Source organism: Palaemon carinicauda, chromosome 2 (assembly GCF_036898095.1).
Source record: "Palaemon carinicauda isolate YSFRI2023 chromosome 2, ASM3689809v2, whole genome shotgun sequence".
Classification (NCBI taxonomy): Eukaryota; Metazoa; Arthropoda; class Malacostraca; order Decapoda; family Palaemonidae; genus Palaemon; species Palaemon carinicauda.
In genome coordinates, this window is record NC_090726.1 from 56,725,345 (window position 1) to 56,746,132 (window position 20,788).

Sequence of the window (20,788 nt, forward strand, 5' to 3'; positions counted from 1 at the left end):
AGGAGGCCATCAATTTCCCTAGCATTGATGACCGTGGCCGGGAGCCACAGCTCCATAAGCATATTTTCTGTTTGTTCCTTCGCTAACAGAGTGTTTCTTCATGATTGAGGTCAAAAGACCAGCGATCTTAACAGAAAAAAATTTCTTTTTTTAAATACCGTTCTAAAGAGCCCCATATATCATTACTATGAAATGTAAAGAATAATAGTGACTCGCTTACCAAGGGAATTATTATTATTAATATTATTACTATACAAGCTACAACCTTAGTTGGAAAAGCAAGATGCTATAAGCCCAGGGGTTCCAACAGAGAAAAATAGCCCAGTGAGGAAAGGAAATAGGGAAATAAATAAATGAAGAGAACTAATTAACCATAAATCATTCTAAAATGAGTAACAACGTCAAAACAGACATGTCATATATAAACTATTAACAACATCAAAAACAAATATGTCATAAATAAAATATAAAAAGACTCATGTCCGCCTGGTCAACAGAAAAGCATTTGCTCCAACTTTGAACTTTTGAAGTTCTACTGATTCAACTACCCGATTAGGAAGATCATTCCACAACTTGGTCACAGCCTCGTGATGGAGAAGGCCTGGCTATTAGAATTAACTGCCTGCCTAGTATTACTTTTACATTCAGATCTCCCGGGACAATTCTATCCTGTTCGTAATACTAGGCAGGCAGTTAATTCTAATAGCCAGGCCTTGTCCATCATGAGGCTCAATACTACAAAGTATTTTAGAAGTTTTATTCCAGCTGTTACCAAGTTTTGGAATGATCTTCCTAATCGGGTAGTTGAATCAGTAGAACTTCAAAAGCTCAAAGTTGGAGCAAATGTTTTTATGTTGACCAGGCTGACACGAGACTTTTTATTGTTCATATATGACATATATTGACGTTGTTAATAGTTTATATAGGACATATCTGTTTTGATGCTGTAACTGTTTTCAGAATGATATATTGTTAATTTATCCTCATCATTTATTTATTTCCTTTCCTCACGGCTATTTTTCCTGTTGGAGCCCTTGGGCTTATAGCCTGGCTAGTAATAATATATATATATATATATATATATATATATATATATATATATATATATATATATATATATATATATATATATATATATATATATATATATATATATATATATATATATATATTAGGTTGGCCAGGGAACCAGCCGCCCGTTGAGATACTACCACTAGAGAGGTATTGGATCCTTTGACTGGCCAGACAGTAATACATTGGATCACTCTCTCTGGTCACGGCTTATTTTTCCTTCGCCTAAACTTACACAGAATAGTCTGGCCTATTCTTTACATATTCTCGTCTTTCCTCATACACCTGACAACAATGAGATACTTAACACTTCTTCACCCAGGGAGTTAATTAATGTACTGCAATTTGTTCAGTGTACTCTCCTCTTGGTAAGGGTAGAAGAGACTCTTTAGCTATGGTAAGCAGCTCTTCTAAGAGAAGGACACTCCAAAATTAAACCATTGTTCTCTAGTCTTGGGTAGTGCCATAGCCTCTGTACCATGGTCTTCCACTGTCTTGGGTTAGAGTTCTCTTGCTTGAGGGTACACTCGGGCACACTATTCTATCATTACTATTTTTTTCTTCCTCTTGTTTTTTTTTAAATTGTATGTTGGGCAGGCTTAATTGAAGGGCCATGGATGCTTGGTGGTTTATCAAGAGGTTTCTTTTCCTTTTTCTGATACTTTTTCTTCTCAAAACCATCCTTACTGTCCACCCTTCAGTTGAAGTGGCTATCCTGGAGGGTATTTAGCCTTGCTTGGTGTATCGGCTCCTCAATGTTGAGCAGTTTTTCAGACTTTTTACTATACTCTATGGGTATCACCAATCCCTTTATTAATAATCCTGTACATATTGTTTTTGTTGTAATTCTTGTTAATCTAGTTTTTAAGTGTGATGTCTCTTTTTTTATTTCTATTAATTTTTATGCTGTCTGGAGACATTGAGCGAAATCCGGGACCAGTACATCCTAGATTTCGTCAATGTTGTCTTCTGTATTGCAATATTTGTGGTCTTCGTGCATATATCCAAGACATTACAGTTGCGTCCAGACAGTATGATATTCTTTTGTGAACAGAAACTTTGATTTCTAATATGAGGCACTCATCTGAGCTCCTTATAACTGGGTTTAAGAAGCCAATAATGTCGGAACGTGATGCCATCCCTAGGGCCAGGGAAATGGCGGTGTATATTAGGACCGAGTACGCTGCTTCTCATAAGTCCTGCTATCAATGTGGATGTCATGAGATTCAGGTAATAAAAGTTTGTGGCAGGCATAACAACTTTTATTTGTGTTCGATCTACCGGAATCCAGACACGGATGATTCTATCTTCGATTGTCTTCTTACCATTATGGCTAAGATACAAGAAGATAATAGAAAGGCTTCTTTTGTCTTTGTTGGTGATTTTAATGCTCAACATAGGGAGTGGTTAAGTTCTGTCTCTCCTACCAATCACCATGGCTTAAGAGCTTTACACTTTGCCTATGAATCAGGCTGTGAGCAAATCATAAATGAAGCTACTAACAGGTCTGGTAATTGCTTGGACCTCCTATACACTGACTCTCTTGGCATTATAACTAGTAAGGTTGGTTCTCCAGTCGGGACACCTGATCATGCCTTGATTTCAATAGTAGGGAAGACTGAGCAGCCTGTCCCTGTTATATCATACTTTTGTAAAATTTATATGAAATCCCAAGCAGATTGGAATGGGATTTTGCATGATCGTTTGTGCTTGAATTGGTCACAATTATATAGTAGTGTTGATCCTGTTGTCCCTTTAAATGAGAATCTAGTCAACATAATTGATAGGTGAATCCCTTCTCGTGTTCAAAGATACCGAGTGAAGGACAAACCGTGGTTCAATGATGATTGTAGATGTGCTTATTTAGAGAACCAGGAGGCCTATCACCTTTGGAAGAGTAACAGATCAGATTTGACCCGGAACAACTATACTCAGCTTCGAGCTTTTGCTCAGAGTGTATTTGCCTCAACTGAAAATGAATACAATTTAACCATAAAAGAAACCCTTTCTGGTACAACTCAGGAACATAAATGGTGGTCTACCCTTAAATCTGCACTTTTTTGGTGTAGATGCAACAGTTCCTCCTTTACCTAAACAAGATGGCTCAGTCCCTCACTGTCCAAAGGAAAAGGCAACCCTTTTGACTGATGTTTTTGACAGTAAACAGAGTAATGAAAAACCTGAACTTCCTCATTCCTGTTTTCCTGAGGCTAAACTAACTAGTTTAGCATTTCAATCTCATGAAATTAAAGCTCTGTTGATGGATCTTGATGCTTATGGAAGTGTAGACACAAATGGTATTTTTCCTTTGTTTTTTATAAAGACAGAAGATTCCTTAGCTCCAAAGTTATCTGTTGTTTTGCGCAAGTTAGCAAGAAGGGGAGCTTTTAGCACTTGTTGGAGACTTGAAAGTGTTACTCCTCTATGTAAATGTGTTTGTGGTATCTCAAGTCCAACTGATTACCACCCAATTCTCATAACTCCCATATTATCTAAAGTTTTTTAACGTCTTCTGGCAAAACGTCTTAATAGGTTTGCTGAAGGTAATCACCTACTCCCTGGTTTGCAATTTGGTTTTCGTAAAGGCCTTGGAGCATGTGATGCCCTTCCTACAATCTCCAATGCTGTACAGAAATCCCTTGATTTTGGTCAGGAAGTTCGTATGATTGGCCTTGATTTTAGTGCTGCCTTTGACCGTGTTAATCATGAGGCCCTTGTTTTCAAACTGAAACATTTGGGAGTGAGTGGGTCGTTTCTTAGCATTATTATTGATTTTCTAAGTAATAGATCTCAAAGAGTTGTTGTTGATGGGCACCACAGTGAGTATAGGAATGTGATATCCGGTGTGCCACAGGGTAGTGTTCTTGGCCCATTACCTTTCATACTATATACACATGACATGTGGTTTGGCCTAGAAAACAAGCTTGTTGCATATGCAAGTGATGCTACTCTCTCTGCATCAATTCCATCCCCTGAATGTAGATCTGGGGTTGGTGAATCCCTTAATAGAGATTTAGCTAAAATTAGTGCATGGTGCAAATTATGGTGTATGAAGTTGAATCCTAACAAAACTCAAAATTTAATTGTAAGTAGGTCAAGGACGGTGGCTCCTCAACATCCGGATCTCAGTATTGATAATGTTTCTTTAAATTTGTTTGACCCTCTTAAAATTTTAGGTGTGATTCTCGACAGCAAATTTAATTTTGAGAAACACATTAGGTCTGTGTGTTCTTCAATTGCACAAAAAATTGGAATATTGAGAAAGTCTTACGAGATTTTCAGTGATCAATCTATTCTGAAGAAGTGTTTTAATTCTTTCATTCTACCTTGTTTTGAGTATTGTTCTCTTGTCTGGTGTTCAGCATCTGATTCTCATCTTAATTTGTTGGACAGAAACTTACGGTCTATTAAATTTCTTATTCCTAATCTAGATATTAATCTTTGGCACCGTCGTTCCATTAGTTCATTATGCATGTTGTATAAGATTTTTCATAACTCTGACAAACTTTTACATTCAGATCTCCCGGGACAATTCTATCCTGTTCGTAATACTAGGCAGGCAGTTAATTCTAATAGCCAGGCCTTGTCCATCATGAGGCTCAATACTACACAGTATTCTAGAAGTTTTATTTCAGCTGTTACCAAGTTGTGGAATGATCTTCCTAATCGGGTAATTGAATCAGTAGAACTTCAAAAGCTCAAAGTTGGAGCAAATGTTTTTATGTTGACCAGGCTGACACGAGACTTTTTATTGTTCATATATGACATATATTGACGTTGTTAATAGTTTATATAGGACATATCTGTTTTGATGCTGTTACTGTTTTTAGAATGATATATTGTTAATCTATCCTCATCATTTATTTATTTCCTTTCCTCACGGCTATTTTTCCCTGTTGGAGCCCTTGGCCTTATAGCCTGGCTAGTAATAATATATATATATATATATATATATATATATATATATATATATATATATATATATATATATATATATAATATATATATATATATATATATATATATATATATATATATATATATATATATATATATATATATATATATATATATATATATATATATATATATATATATATATATATATATATATATATATATATATATATATATATATATATATATATATATATATATATATATATATATATTAGGTTGGCCAGGGAACCAGACGCCCGTTGAGATACTACCACTAGAGAGGTATAGGATCCTTTGACTGGCCAGACAGTAATACATTGGATCACTCTCTCTGGTCCCGGCTTATTTTTCCTTCGCCTAAACTTACACAGAATAGTCTGGCCTATTCTTTACATATTCTCGTCTTTCCTCATACACCTGACAACAATGAGATACTTAACACTTCTTCACCCAGGGAGTTAATTAATGTACTGCAATTTGTTCAGTGTACTCTCCTCTTGGTAAGGGTAGAAGAGACTCTTTAGCTATGGTAAGCAGCTCTTCTAAGAGAAGGACATTCCAAAATTAAACCATTGTTCTCTAGTCTTGGGTAGTGCCATAGCCTCTGTACCATGGTCTTCCACTGTCTTGCGTTAGAGTTCTCTTGCTTGAGGGTACACTCGGGCACACTATTCTATCTTATTACTATTTTTTTCTTCCTCTTGTTTTTTTTTAAATTGTATGTTGGGCAGGCTTAATAGAAGGGCCATGGATGCTTGGTGGTTTATCAAGAGGTTTCTTTTCCTTTTTCTGATACTTTTTCTTCTCAAAACCATCCTTACTGTCCACCCTTCAGTTGAAGTGGCTATCCTGGAGGGTATTTAGCCTTGCTTGGTGTATCGGCTCCTCAATGTTGAGCAGTTTTTCAGACTTTTTACTATACTCTATGGGTATCACCAATCCCTTTATTAATAATCCTTTACATATTGTTTTTGTTGTAATTCTTGTTAATCTAGTTTTTAAGTGTGATGTCTCTTTTTTTATTTCTATTAATTTTTATGCTGTCTGGAGACATTGAGCGAAATCCGGGACCAGTACATCCTAGATTTCGTCAATGTTGTCTTCTGTATTGCAATATTTGTGGTCTTCGTGCATATATCCAAGACATTACAGTTGCGTCCAGACAGTATGATATTCTTTTGTGCACAGAAACTTTGATTTCTAATATGAGGCACTCATCTGAGCTCCTTATAACTGGGTTTAAGAAGCCAATAATGTCGGAACGTGATGCCATCCCTAGGGCCAGGGGAATGGCGGTGTATATTAGGACCGAGTACGCTGCTTCTCATAAGTCCTGCTATCAATGTGGATGCCATGAGATTCAGGTAATAAAAGTTTGTGGCAGGCATAACAACTTTTATTTGTGTTCGATCTACCGGAATCCAGACACGGATGATTCTATCTTCGATTGTCTTCTTACCATTATGGCTAAGATACAAGAAGATAATAGAAAGGCTTCTTTTGTCTTTGTTGGTGATTTTAATGCTCAACATAGGGAGTGGTTAAGTTCTGTCTCTCCTACCAATCACCATGGCTTAAGACCTTTACACTTTGCCTATGAATCAGGCTGTGAGCAAATCATAAATGAAGCTACTAACAGGTCTGGTAATTGCTTGGACCTCCTATACACTGACTCTCTTGGCATTATAACTAGTAAGGTTGGTTCTCCAGTCGTGACATCTGATCATGCCTTGATTTCATTAGTAGTGAAGACTGAACAGCCTGTCCCTGTTATATCATACTCTTGTAAAATTTATATGAAATCCCAAGCAGATTGGAATGGGATTTTGCATGATCGTTTGTGCTTGAATTGGTCACAATTATATAGTAGTGTTGATCCTGTTGTCCCTTTAAATGAGAATCTAGTCAACATAATTGATAGGCAAATCCCTTCTCGTGTTCTAAGATACCGAGTGAAGGACAAACCGTGGTTCAATGATGATTGTAGATGTGCTTATTTAGAGAACCAGGAGGCCTATCACCTTTGGAAAAGTAACAGATCAGATTTGACCCGGAACATCTATACTCAGCTTCGAGCTTTTGCTCAGAGTGTTTTTGCCTCAACTGAAAATGAATACAATTTAACCATAAAAGAAACCCTTTCTGGTACAACTCAGGAACATAAATGGTGGTCTACCCTTAAATCTGCACTTTTTTGGTGTAGATGCAACAGTTCCTCCTTTACCTAAACAAGATGGCTCAGTCACTCACTGTCCAAAGGAAAAGGCAACCCTTTTGACTGATGTTTTTGACAGTAAACAGAGTAATGAAACACCTGAACTTCCTCATTCCTGTTTTCCTGAGGCTAAACTAACTAGTTTAGCTTTTCAATCTCGTGAAATTAAAGCTCTGTTGATGGACCTTGATGCTTATGGAGGTGTAGACACAAATGGTATTTTTCCTTTGTTTTTTATAAAGACAGAAGATTCCTTAGCTCCAAAGTTATCTGATGTTTTGCGCAAGTTAGCAAGAAGGGGAGCTTTTAGCACTTGTTGGAGACTTGAAAGTGTTACTCCTCTATGTAAATGTGTTTGTGGTATCTCAAGTCCCACTGATTACCACCCAATTCCCATAACTCCCATATTATCTAAAGTTTTTTAACGTCTTTTGGCAAAACGTCTTAATAGGTTTGCTGAAGGTAATCACCTACTCCGTGGTTTGCAATTTGGTTTTTGTAAAGGCCTTGGAGCATGTGATGCCCTTCCTACAATCTCCAATGCTGTACAGAAATCCCTTGACTTTGGTCAGGAAGTTCGTATGATTGGCCTTGATTTTAGTGCTGCCTTTGACCTTGTTAATCATGAGGCCCTTGTTTTCAAACTGAAACATTTGGGAGTGAGTGGGTCATTTCTTAGCATTATTATTGATTTTCTAAGTAATAGATCTCAAAGAGTTGTTGTTGATGGGCACCACAGTGAGTATAGGAATGTGATATCCGGTGTGCCACAGGGTAGTGTTCTTGGCCCATTACTTTTCATACTATATACACATGACATGTGGTTTGGCCTAGGAAACAAGCTTGTTGCATATGCAGGTGATGCTACTCTCTCTGCTTCAATTCCATCCCCTGAATGTAGATCTGGGGTTGGTGAATCCCTTAATAGAGATTTAGCTAAAATTAGTGCATGGTGCAAATTATGGTGTATGAAGTTGAATCCTAACAAAACTCAAAATTTAATTGTAAGTAGGTCAAGGACGGTGGCTCCTCAACATCCGGATCTCAGTATTGATAATGTTTCTTTAAATTTGTTTGACTCTCTTAAAATTTTAAGTGTGATTCTCGACAGCAAATTTAATTTTGAGAAACACATTATGTCTGTGTGTTCTTCAATTGCACAAAAAATTGGAATATTGAGAAAGTCTTACAAGATTTTCAGTTATCAATCTATTCTGAAGAAGTGTTTTAATTCTTTCATTCTACCTTGTTTTGAGTATTGTTCTCCTGTCTGGTGTTCAGCGTCTGATTCTCATCTTAATTTGTTGGACAGAAACTTACGGTCTATTAAATTTCTTATTCCTAATCTAGATATTAATCTTTGGCACCGTCGTTCCATTAGTTCATTATGCATGTTGTATAAGATTTTTCATAACTCTGACCAACTTTTACATTCAGATCTCCCGGGACAATTCTATCCTGTTCGTAATACTAGGCAGGCAGTTAATTCTAATAGCCAGGCCTTGTCCATCATGAGGCTCAATACTACACAGTATTCTAGAAGTTTTATTCCAGCTGTTACCAAGTTGTGGAATGATCTTCCTAATCGGGTACAGTAGTTGAATCAGTAGAACTTCAAAAGCTCAAAGTTGGAGCAAATGTTTTTATGTTGACCAGGCTGACACGAGACTTTTTATTATTCATATATGACATATATTGACGTTGTTAATAGTTTATATAGGACATATCTGTTTTGATGCTGTTACTGTTTTTAGAATGATATATTGTTAATTTATCCTCATCATTTATTTATTTCCTTTCCTCACGGCTATTTTTCCCTGTTGGAGCCCTTGGGCTTATAGCCTGGCTAGTAATAATATATATATATATATATATATATATATATATATATATATATATATATATATATATATATATATATATATATATATATATATATATATATATATATATATATATTTGGGATTACTTTTTGAACAGGAAGTGGCATATGCAAGTCCAGTTTCTATTGACAGCTGGACTACTTGGCAGCATGTGTTGTGCACAAGTTATTCCTTATGCTGTATATGTTGAACCTACTGTATGTACCCTTTTATAAACTGTATACAAACACACCCCCATCATATATATATATATATATATATATATATATATATATATATATATATATATATATATATATATATATATATATATATATATATATATATATATATATATATATATATATATATATATATATATATATATATATATATATTACCGTTGTAGGCAGTATATTTTAGCATTCATTTCTTGCCAACGGTTATACAAATATTAGCGGAAGAGCAACTACGTGGATTAATGAGAGCTATGGGTGTGGAGGAAATGCCCCCTATATCTCGATGAAGTAACTGATAGCAGGGTGACGAATGGGTTTAAGGCAATAGACAAACTGTGTCTTCAGGTTCTACTACTGATGCCTGTTGGTTGATCTTACTAGAATCAGTATGAACCGGATGGGGTCACTTGCCTTAGTTAGATAAGTGCTGCTCATCACAAAGAACTGGCTATGCTTTGATGTATCTAGCCAATGAATCCTCTATGGATTTAGTCAGTCATGGATAGAGTAAATGATAGAATGGCTGCCAATCCCAGGCATAATTGGGTTTATAAATACTAAAAACAATTGAAAATAAGTAATTGGAATGTTAGAACCATGAATCAGATTGGGAAGTTACAGCAAGTGGAGAGTGAATACATGAAATATAGTTTGGATATCTTGGCCCTAAGTGAAACACGTTGTAAGGGGATTGGTAAGGAAACTTTAGACCATGGGAATATATATATTTACTCAGGAAGATCAGATGGAGCTGGAAGAGAAGGGGTAAGAATGATGATGACACCAAGAGCAGGAAAGGCATTAACTGAGTGGAGAGCAGTAAATAGTAGATTGTTACTGGCAAAGTTGAAATCAGAGCAGTGCAATATGAGTATTATAGTTTGCTATGCCACAACAAATGATTCCCCTGAACAAAGGAAAGATGAATACTATGAAGAACTGCATAGGATAATAGATGAGATCCCTGAGAGAGATATGAAAATTGACATTGGCGACTCAATGCTAAAGTTGGAAGAAATAATCAATGGAAAGAGGTTGTGATGGGCGTTGAGGATCTAGGCCAAGTTGCAAATGAAAATGGAGCCCATTTCATAAGTTCCTGTTCAGCAAATAATATTGTCATTGGAGGTACTCTGTTCCAACATAAGAACATCCACGAGTATACATAGACTTCACAATGTGGCAATTACAAACATCACATTACCATTAGTAAAGAGAGAAGGAGGACTCTGAGAAATGTAAGCATCTATAGAGGTACAGATATTGGTGTTATCTACAGCTCCCCATTGCGACACTGAAATTAAAATGGAAAGCACTCAACAGAAAGAGAGATAGAATACCTAGGTTTGATACAACTACGATTTTAGAGGAAGAGCACAGAGAATCATTTACAATTGAATGTAGGAATTGATATGCAATCTTAGAGACTTTAAGAGACGAAGAACGGACAATTAATGAAGAATTGTGTGGTATTAAAAACCTATGTCAGTCAGTTGGTAGTGAATTCTTGGGAAAAACAGTTACAAGGAGGAAGCCGTGGATATCAAATTATACTTGGGATACTATAAAAAGGAGACAAACACCGCCATTGATTTTTGAAAGTTTTCGAGGAAGTAAAGATAATTACAATGTAGAGCATGCTAAGTATTCCAGTATTGACAGCGAGGTAAAAAAGAAAAGCCAGGAATGACTGGAGAGAGTATTTAGACAATAAAGCAAATGAGGCCGAAAAAGCTATGAAATCAGGAAGTGGTTATGGTGTTAGAATAATTCATAGAAATTTTAATGATATCTCTACTGGGGCAAAGAATAAAAAGCATATACCCATCAAAAAGAGAGATGGCTCTGTTATAGCAAACGAAGATGAGAAAAGACAACATTGGATGGAACACTTTAGTGAAGTTATGATTAGGACATATGAAGGGAATAATTTGATTGACATACCTGAGGCTGATGAAGACCTTGATTTGTCCATAAATGAATTCAGTGTGTTTGAAGTCGAAGCTCTCCTAAAAAAAAATGAAGAGATGGAAAGCCCCTGGATACGACGGAATAACTGCTGAGATGATACTGGCTGAGAATGAAGTGACTCCCAGACTACTTACAACATTATTTTGTAGAATGTTGCATGAAGAGGCAAAACCTGATGAATGGGAGTTAAGAATGTTGGTGAAAATAGCTAAAAAGTGAGGCATAACACCTACGTCAGTTGTTATGAGAATATATAGTATGCTTATTCTTAAGAGACTGGAGAGAAAGATTGATGAAAAACTGACAGATGAACAAGCAGGATTTAGAAAAGGTAAATGTTGCACTGACCAAATTTTCATTTTGAGACATGTTGTAGAGCAACGCGTATAATATAGAAATCCCCTTTTGATGTTATTTGTTGACTATGAAAGAGCCTTTGATAGTGCGCACCAGCCTATTTTTTGGAGATTCCTGCGTTATCATGGAATTCTTCTTAAATATGTAAATTTAATCAAGTCTGTTAATGAGCATAGAAAGTGCAAAGATAATGTTAATGGAGTCTTATCAAGTGAGTTTCCAGTGAACAGCGGAGTACTCTAAGTGAATGTGTTGTTACCTATGTTGTTTATCCTCCTCATGGACTTTGTAACGTGTAGAAGAGTCGGATATGGTGGAGAAGGATTGGAATGGATTGGTGATAGGAATTTAGCCGACCTAAAGTATGCCGATGATGCTGTCCTTCTTAGCAGACCACCACAGGATTTGCAATGCTTGCTTACCAGAATGCATGAAATATCACACGATGTGGGGCTGAAGATAAATAGAAAAAAGACAAGAGTTGATGGGAATGAATATATCGATGGAAGAAGGAAGGATTAATGAGGTAGAATCATTTTAGAATTTAGGAACTTTGATCTCTAATACAGGGTTATTAAAATGAGAGTTTAGTGAAAGATCAAAAATAAAAATTAGACAATGGCTAGATTAAGTAAAACTTAGAAATCAAATCTAAAATTTCCTATGAAAATCAGACTATATAACAGTTTAGCGAGATAGGTGTTATTCTATGGATGTGAGTCATGGTATGACAGTGAAACAATCTTCAATAGATTTGTTAGTTTTGAAAATAAAGCCCCCAGAAGGATATTGGGAGTTAAATGACAGGACAGGATTAGTAATGAAACTATAAGAGAGATTACTCAAGTACCATATGTGGATGAGATCATGATCAGGGGTAGATGGAGATGGTTTGGGCATGCTCTTCGTACTCCCCAAGAGAGATTAGTTCAGAAAACGTTTAACTGGGCTCCAAAAGGCACTAGAAGAATGGGAAGACCCAGGCCTACATGGCTTAGGACTATAAAGCGCCAAGTAAGAGATGATGAATGGAGAAGTATTGAATTAAAAGCTCAAGACAGAGACGATTGGAGAAATCTAACCGAAGGCGTAAGAGATGATGATGATGATGATGATGATATATATATATATATATATATATATATATATATATATATATATATATATATATATATATATATATATATATATATATATATATATATATATATATATATATATATATATTCGGGATGACTTTTTGAATAGGAAGTGGCATGTGCAAGCCCAGTTTCTATTGGCAGTTTGCCTCCTTGGCATCATGTGTTGTACTAAAGGCATCCTTTATGCTGTATATGTCGAACCTTAAGTATGTTTCACATTACTTATTATTATTATTATTATTTTTTTTTTTTTTTTGTTAAGGGACCCTTAAGGGATATCGTTCTGAGAATTTATTTACTAATCAAAATCACATCCCCTCACGTGTGTAAAAAAATTGAAGAAGATTCATGAAAAAGAAATGGGTGAACAAAATAAATAAATATATAAAAGTATTTTTTTTTTATTACAATTTCTGAAAGTGCTAATGTGTAAAGTAACTATTAATCTATGATCATACCAGAAGAGAATCCTGGAGGAAAAAAAAATATGTAAGAATAATGTTAAAACTACGCTTCTTTGACAGGAAAAAAAAATATCAAAAAAAAATATTGAACGAATTGTTTTGGTAAATTTATAAATTCAACCATTCAAGATTCCATAGAAAAAATGCATTTAATAACTATATATAAAAAAGGCAGTGACAGATTGAATAGTGAAAACTTACTTTTTGGATATGGGTATTCAAACTAGATTCTCCAGTGGCGTAATGCACGTCCCGTTTCAGGTTCTAAACTACAAGCCAAATTTTCATTGAGAATACATCTTGGATCAGCCTTTCTTCCCTTGTCTTCCTACCGCTGGCTACCAATCCTTCTCTTCATAACACTTATGAGCACAACTGTTTTCGAAGTACAGTAGAAGGTAGACTCTCAGTTACAACCGTGTGTTATTTCTCTGCTAAGTCAATTTTCTTCGCCCTTATGGCTTAAGCAAGTTCTTGCCTACTAATTACAGTCTTCTTATATTTAGGCATGTTCGTAGTTGCCTAAAATCAACGTAAAGGGTATGCAAATGACGAAATTTAGTAAACAACCCGAATAAAGGGCAACACACTTAAAAGTCTATGGATGGAATTCCTATTCTCTCGTCACTTAAGAGTCGAAAACCTACAAGAGTAACTCGAGCCTCACTCAGTCTGGCTCAAGTTGAAAAAGTTGCCAGTGTTTTAATTTACAAAAAAAAAAAAATATTTGAGAAATGAATAATCAAAACCAAACAAAAACAGTTTTGAGATGGCCTACATTATTACCTATGAATCATTGCCACGTGCTCACCGCGGTCACGTAATTAGTATAATAAAATAATTAAATTATATAATTGATGGTCGATTTTCGCTTTGAAACTTCGTGATAATGTTGCCAGATCGTAGAATAATTTTTCAGTACGTGTAACTCTACTGTTCCTTTGGTTTACACCAAAGACTGTACAGTATACTGAAGGAAGATAGGAGGGCTCAAAATACAAATATTGATATACTAGTTGCCAACTCCAAAGAGAATACAATAGTTTGACCGCTCAGTATTCAGATGGCGATGTTCGTATATCTTTTGTCGTCTGTTTGTTTATATTCAGAATTTGACAGTTGACACAAACGAAATCATGGCGCCAGCAGTGAATTAGTCCCACAGTGTGTTTTTTGTAATAAACGAAACGAAACAGATCCTCATTAGGTGTTTCACAGGTTCCCTAAGGACAAAGAACGGTGAGTACTAACAATATAATACATGAAATATGTGCTGCTAATGAGTAAGCCCCACTGACATTGGATATGAGATTAAGGCTAGTCAACCGCAATACATTTTTCTCAAACTTCTTTATTTGGTCATAAAGCTATTGAAATAATGCATTTCTCGGGGGCTGACATATTTGCCGTTAGGAACATGTTTAGTGGTATGTATAAATTTATCTTATAAGTGTATGAATATTTCAGCATGTTTGCACACCTGAGTAGCATTACACGAGTATACTGCTTCAACGTATTATTTTATTAGTGTTCGCAGTCTTATTTTTTTTTTTTCTATTTCCTGAATAAAGACTAACATTTTACAGTATTTGTATACTGTACTTGTTTGTATTTGTATTTCATGAACATTGAATGTGTGTTTATTGTCTGTGCTTTCTATGTTTGCATACTTGCTGTCTTATGTTTGCACGGTGTATTCAATTCATGAAGAAATCCCTTTTTTAGTATTATGTTTTCTAATATATATAATTATATTAGTTTTTTGCATGTAATTCGTGACGCAATTTTAGCTTGCTTGTGTATTATTTTTTTTCTATTTACAATCTTTATATGCGCAATATTATTTACTGTTATTTTTTCTTATGTATAATTAAATTTCCGTTGATGTGATTTATCTTTCATTTTTGGTTTGCTTGTATGCTACCTTATTTCTATTTCCATCCCCTTTTGATTATTGTTATGTGTGATTCAATTTAGTGAGTTATTTTATTCCTTTTGTTTGTATACCTATACATTTATTAGTTTACATTACTAAAGAATATACATGAGTGTATCATGCATTTCTGTTTTTTTAAAAGATAAAGTACAATTGTGATTTATAGACACCTAATATTATTCTACAATGACCTACAAACTGTAATCAAATGTATGCCTACACATCACATATGACTAAGTTTATCAAATCAGATATACAGTATGTTTTACTTTATTCGAATGTGATAATGTATAAAATATTTAAAAAGGGTTGTAATACATAATACTTGAAATTGCAAGAAAATCAACTAAATAATAAGAGACATAGCTAATAAGTTTCTGAAAAAAACAGACTAAGAAACATAAGGATATGTTTTCTTAACCTATTTGAAAAATTACAATTTAGTTATCTAAAATTTAAAAACGTCATAAATATAGGAATAAAATATAATTACGTAGTAATGCAAATTATGAAATATGTCGCAAATTTACAATCGAACTCCATCCTATATTCCCGTAAGGATTGCGGCTCTGAATGTTTAACCGTTCACTTGATAGATGGAGCCATTCGTTTTGGATGGGAGTATCTGGCATCTTTTACTCACACGCTAATTTGAGTGCTATTAGGTCCAGCCTTCCTATCTTCCTTCAGTTTATAGTCTTTGCTTTATGCCAAATCAATCACCCCCATACTATAGCACTGCACAACCATTGATGGTGAACGTGTTAGGAATAGGGAACAATTGGTCGGATACCTCTATTTGGAGTGTAATTGTCTTTGTGATGCACATGTCACCGAGATCGTTTGATATTTGGGCCTTCTGTCAACTTTATCTGCCTTTGTAAAACGCATTTTATGAGAGTCTTTGAAGTGTATGTTGAAGTAGTTTCTCTGTACAATCAAGGACCTTGTAGCACCTTGTATTATGGATGCCAATGTAGCATGTAACCCATCTCCCATATGCTTACTAGCATATGCGATGAAATTGAGAGGTCTTGCAACCAATAATGATGTATCACTATCATTAGAGTTCATGAAGCTTTTCTTAATTTACATATGGTGCTGAATCCATCTTGTTTGACACCCAGCAAAGGCAGATTCACCATCACCAAGCAATTCTTTAAAAAGAAACAAATCAAGATATTGGTGCGTTATGTTATTAGGTTCCAAACATGAAATATTATCATAATTTTTATAACAGTAAGTCACACCATGTAAAATATCTAAATGTGTGAGAATGTGTGAAAGCAACACAGATCGAGACTATCATAGCAACTATTGTAGTTTACTAGACATTTTTTGCTGTAATGGTATTTAATACAGAATTGGGCGAGCATGAGCGAATGTTGGTAAGGGAAATTACTTTTTTAGAAATTACAAATCGCGATGTTGTATTTATACCAAGACCAGGTATGCACAGTTTCTGGTGAAGTCCAACTCATTTCAATATATACGGATAATATCTTCCTACATTAATGTGTCGAATGTATGTCCAAAAAATACCCTTCCAAGTATGAGAGGTGCTTAAAAAAAGACACCGGAGGGGAATAGAGCTTATTGGTGCATTCAAATAGATTAGCAGACCCTTAACACATATGGCAAGACAGAAAAATCAGATCTCTGAGGCAATTTATCGCAAAGCTATAACCCAAATTAGGTTATAGGGAATTTCAGAATTTTGACCGTAAAAAAAAAATGCTCAAGGATGACTTTTCATTTTTTCAGTATCCATTCTTCATGTTACTTTTTATAAAAGGAATAAACACACAGACACACACATACATGTATACCAAACATAACATAAGGAGACGTGAAGAAATCCATGCATGGTATGAAAATAGACAATCTGGCTGACCAAACAATTGATTTTATAATAGATGGAGGAGATTTGATAGTAGTAAAACTCACTGAACTTTACGCCAAATGTGTGCAAGAATACTCCATACCTACAATTGGAAAAAACTTTATCATTATACTAATTCACAATGTACACAAAAGAATTTCTAAACACTAGTTGTTCCAACCGGTAACCAGTACTAGCTGCATAGACATTCAAAAGCAGTTAAAAAAACATCAAGTCTATCAAAACCATGAAGAATTATTTGGTTTTTGTTTATGAGATAATATTGATGGTTTCATTGAGAGGCACATTTGTAAAAATAGATTCTACACCGAAGCTCATCATGTGCAGGTGACCATTTTTTAGAATGATTTGGTTGTAAAGCTCATATCCATTTTCAATAGAAAAGTGATTGTAAGTAACCATCTAGTAATGAAATAACATACCTTGATATTATTTAAAATAGGCTGTTATAAGCTGACATAATGGGTTGAATATGAACTCTTTCCTTATTATTATTATTATTATTATTCTTATTATTCTTATTATTATTATTATTATTATTATTATTATTATTATTATTATTATTATATTTAGTTGAGCTACAACCATACTTGGAAAAGCAGAAGGCTATACTCCCATGGGCTCCAAAGGAGAAAAATAGCCTAGAGAATGAAGGAGATGAGGGATTAAATAAATTCAAAGATTAGTAATGAAGTCTTTGAATAAAACAAAGCTTTAAGAACAGTGAAAATAGTGTAATTGATCTTTCATACATAAATTATAAAGACACATTTATGTAACCCTTCCCAGCCTTTATGAAGTTCCACCGATTCAACTACCTGGTTATGAAAGTCATTCCACAAACTGGTCACAGTTGGAATATAACTTCTATAACTATTGTTGTATTATGTCTCATGAAAAAAAAAAGCCATTCCTATTAGAATTAACTGCATACTCAGTATTACGAAAAGGATATTACTGTCTGGGTAGATCTAAACGCAAATGATGGTGGGAATTATAAAAAACCTTATGCAATATAGATACTAAATTACTGGACGGCGATGCAAGCGATTGAAATTTAGATCAGGAAAAAGGAATTTGATCGTCCTTAAGCACTTGGTCAAAAAATCATGATGAGATTCAGCAGATGAAGACCAGACAGGGAAACCATAATAGAAAAAAGGGGGAATGGAATAATTAAAACACTTCTTCAAAATATATTGATCAACGAAAACCCTAAAATTCCTTTTGTCTTTTTTTTTGCAAGTGAAAAGGACAGACAGAATTTCTTTCCAAATGTATCATTGCTACTAAGAATCACACAATAATTTAAAGGTCATACCGAGTTAAAAAAATATATATATATAAATGCAGAAATCTGCATGTTGAGGAACCACTGCGCTCTACACTCTTACAATCATACTTTGACTTTTGTTAGGGTTCAGCTTCATATCTCACAGCTTGGACCATGCATAAATATTTCCTAGATCTATTTGAAGTGGTTCATATCTAAATCTAAAACATGGAATTGATACAAAGAGAGTAGCACCATATGCACATGCAACAAACTGTTTTGTTTTATGCCAAACCACATTTCATGTGTATGTAGTATGAAAAGTAATGCATATCCGAGAGGAACAGCATATATCACGATCCTATACCCATCATGGTGAACATCAACAACAACTCTTTGCGATCTATTACTTAAAAATCCAATTATGATGGTAAGAAAAGATCCATCCATTCCCAACCCTTCGAGTTTTCATATAAGGGCCTCATGATTGACACGGTCGAAAACAGCAATACATGCAAGGCTAACCATCCAAACGTCCTAGCCTCAATCAAGGGACTTCTGTAAAGCATTGGAGATTGAAAAAAAGGCATCATATGCTCCTAGGTGTTTACAAAAGCCAAGTTGCAAACTATGGAAAAGATTACTACATTCAGAAAACCTTTTTATACATTTTGTCAACAATGTTAAAAAAGTTTAAATAGTATAGGAATTATGACGATAAGGAGGTAATCAGCTGGTCTTTAGGTCCACAAACATATTTACAAAATGGAGCAACATTACCAATTCTTATTATCAACTTGCGGATAATACCAGATAATATAGTATATAAGAAATCCGGAATCCTTATAAAGAAGACACGGGAAAATACCATTTGAGTTTAGACCACTTTAAGCATTGAGGTTCCTCGAGAGATCTGTAATTTTACAAGACTAAAAATCTGAACTAGTTAGTTTACCCTCAGGAAGATCAGAGAGAGGAAATTCCAGTTTTTCATCACTCTGCTTAATGTCAAACAACTCGTCTAAAATGTTTGAATTTTTCTTTGTTCAGTTAGTGACATATCTGTTTGGGTTAATTAAAGGAGGACCAGTTACATCTACACCAAATAGTGCATATTAGGCTCCCTCGACACGACCGATCATAGTTTGTCGAACTTGGTTTCTCATCAAACAAATGTCTTAATACCTGTGTCCAGACTATGACAGTTGGCCAGTGAGACCCTGGGGAGTGGTGACAGCAACCCCGTGATTGGTTATACGGGTAACAAGAAAATCGACAGCCGTCAGCTCAATAAGAAAGTTCTTATGTATTGTTATTGCTGTGTGACAGGAAAAGGGAAGAAAAAACTTTGGTGTAAAATGTTTTGCAAAGGCAAACAAATCTTGGAAGTCATGTTACAATATAGTTGGGTAAGGTGATTTTGGACAGAGGCCATTTTGAACAAGTATGGCAAAAATTGTACAGATGCAATATCTCTGAAACTATTTATAATTTTCGAAAACTAAAATGCTGATAGAAATTGCCCAACCTACTACATTATATATGTTTGCTTTAAAAAAAGTATTAAGTACCACTAATAATGGTTGAATATTGGTGTCCAATAATTGCCTCACTTTCATTCACGGCTTCTCCAAAATAATACCAGAATCTATTATTAAAAAAAAAAAAAATAGAATAGTAGATGATACTAAAGAAAGGTTTAAAATAAAAAATAAAAAATAATGAAAAAATCTGGAATATCTAGCGTCCAATTTTTCCATACCTTGATAAATGGTGAGGCAATTTACACACTTAATTGAAAGCAAGAAAAGAAAAACAAAAAACATAAATCCATAGTGTCAACATATTGAATAATAGATTATTGTATATATATATATATATATATATATATATATATATATATATATATTCGTAATTACTTGAACAAAAATCATTGGTGAATGATCAGTATTGAAAAATATATTTAACCATTTACTTCAGTAGGAAAGCATATTAGTTCCAAAAAATACAAACAAGAATATTTTTTTCTTTTCAAAGTAAATAATAATCAAACCTATTACTATTGAAAAAAAATATGTACAACACAATACCTGGAATGAATGTGAACAATTCAATATATATTATAGCTATATATGTAGCAAAATAAATGCTTGATAATAAAACGTCTATTTAATTCATAACTGAATGCTTGAAAAACAGCTTCACTTATTTTATAGATGGTACTTACCATTTTCTTTGAGGCCTAGGTTCCATAAATAAAGGACCTTTAATTACTTCTGTGATTTTAGAAAGGTATGTATCTGTTTGGTGATCTGTATACTTCTCTACTCCTGATATCTGGAGGATGATCTTAGTGTAACTAGTATGGACCAATAGGGATCACTAGCCTTAATTAGACAGGCACTGCGTATCACAA